Below are 2,500 nucleotides of genomic sequence, written 5' to 3' on the forward strand. Positions count from 1 at the left end.
ACATACACACACACCCACACACACACGCAATATCACACAATCGCTGCACTAAAAAGTTGCCACCACGTGTCCGTGCTCCACAGTGCGTGTTGCCCCTGTGTAGCTGAGGTGTTTCGGAGGCTCCTCCCCCTACGCCTCACTCCACCTCACTGGGGGGGTAGTTAATGACCGTCCTAGTGATGTGAAACAATGGCGAAGTGGTAATTAATGAGTTATAAGACAAGGTCGATGAGTGAGTTTGACTTTTAATTCAACCAAAATGTGTGCAGCCTCCCCACTCCCAGCACATCCAACTTGATAAAAAAAAAAAATGTCATGCACGTTAAAAGTGCAATTAAATTAAATAGATTGGTTTAAGATTTTGCATTTCAAAATGTTAGATCATGTATTTTGGTGTATGTACGAAGCACTGGGAATATGGGGCTCATTGTACTGGTCATTTTCAAGTGAATAAATCGCATTGGGGTCAATATGTCAACACTTAGGATTGTCTATGCCCAGTACAATGGTTTTGACAGGGGAGCCTTGAATGAAACCAGGTCAGAAATCTCCGCCATGACTAGGAGAGATAGGGGGAGGGATGTCTTTGGGCATCTTGCCTCCACCAGGGAGGAAAAGTCTTTGTTGCAACACATTCAAGGGTAGCTTCCTTATCGCCTCTGGCAAAACACAAGCTGTCCTATTTTCTGTAGAGGTCTGGAAAGTGGAATGATGAGGAAAGTTTTCAGATTGGTATATCAGTTTACCCACCCAATAGTGCATCATGCAATACAAATGCTAGCATATTGATCAGATAATGTGAACACTGTGTCCTGAAATCACACCAAATAGTCCCATGAGGTTAGTACTTTCCCAGGCTTTGGTAACGTACAGATGGATGACTGGTCTAAACATTCACATCATTAAAACACTTCAATATTAGATCAGATCTCATAAAGTTCTGTAAGCAGCTTCTACACACAGTTGGTCCAGTGAAAATGATGCAGCACAAGTTTTAAGGAAAGCTGGCAATGGAAGTACACCTCCAGAAGTATAGAAATATTAAAATGATTGATTTGTCACAGGTGGTGTCACAGTTAAGGGGTGGTGGGGTTGAAGACAAGAACCCTTTCTTGCAGGGTTTTAGACATTGTGAGAGTGACATAGAAAAGGAGTAGAATATGGAGGACAGGAGAACAGGAAAACGAATCTGCTGTTGAGGCTGTGATGCTTATCCATGCTGTAAATATGTGCCTTCATGTTTACGTTTAACAACTGCTTATATTTGGTGTCTACTCGTATTGCAAGTCATGTGTGGTTTATTAGAATGGGAACAATTTGTGAACAGTCAGTTTCTGCTTCGTCTGCCCCAGGTAGGGGCGTGTGACGCGGGACGATGGGCCAAGTAGGGCAGGCAAGGTGCCCCTTTCTCCGGGAACGTCCTCCTGCACGGCTCCTCTCTGCGGGATCCCCAGGCGTTCCCAGAACAACCGGCCAAACGTCAGGGCCGGAGACAGTATCTGTTGCAAAGGACCACCCTTCACCTTTATCCCACGGGAGCCTTCTGCCAAGAGGCTGATCCCAGGAAGGGGTCCCCGACTACAGCCTTGAACACTCATAGAGTCTGCACCATGGACTGTGTGGGTGGATCTCCTCACCCCAGACCAGGTCACCGTGGCGGACCCACCCTACCAGTAGCTGCCGGCCACTATAGACGTGAAGATCGTTCAAACTCACAAGCCCATCTGTCGGGTCAGGTCAAGGCACGCTCCAAGAAAAGATATATGTGATATGTAAAAGCTTATTTTAGTTGGTGTTAGACATTTGATTTACCAAAAATGTGTTTGGGTAAACATTGTTTGGCACAGGAAGTGATGCTAAGCTAAGTTAGCTATGCTCGGCATTGGAAACGGATCTCCCCAATACCGATGTCTGAGCAACAGTTCTGGAAACGTAGCGACTCGATATCCCTTCTGCTGCTTACGTGCCGTGATCCAATTTAAGAAGTTCTAGCAAACAGTCTTTTGCTTTGGAAATAGAGGGCTCAGTCACATGGGGGAAGTTTAATCACTGCGTCCTTCCAAGCGGTAGGGCCATCTCCGAATACCAAGAACAAGGCTCCCCTCAGAAGAAGGAGTGATGTCAAGTGGATTCATTCTTCTCATAATTCATTGTAACACGCTCACCTCCACCTAGGAGGGTACCCCACTCCACCTAGGAGGGTACCACACTCCACCTAGGAGGGTACCACCCTCCACCTAGTAGGGTCCCACACTCCACCTAGGAGGGTACCACACTCCACCTAGGAGGGTACCACACTCCACCTGGGAGGGTACCACACTCCACCTGGGAGGGTAACCCACTCCACCTGGGAGGGTACCACACTCCACCTAGGAGGCCCCCCCTGGGCTCCTCTGTCACCAGACAAGGGTGGTGATGTTGGAACCGGCTTATTGCCACGGTTGAGTATAGGGGTACAGGGCAGAAGGTGTAACGTGCTAGCATGCAGGAGATCTCCCTG

This window comes from Gadus macrocephalus, chromosome 23, assembly GCF_031168955.1.
Source record: "Gadus macrocephalus chromosome 23, ASM3116895v1".
Lineage (NCBI taxonomy): Eukaryota > Metazoa > Chordata > Actinopteri > Gadiformes > Gadidae > Gadus > Gadus macrocephalus.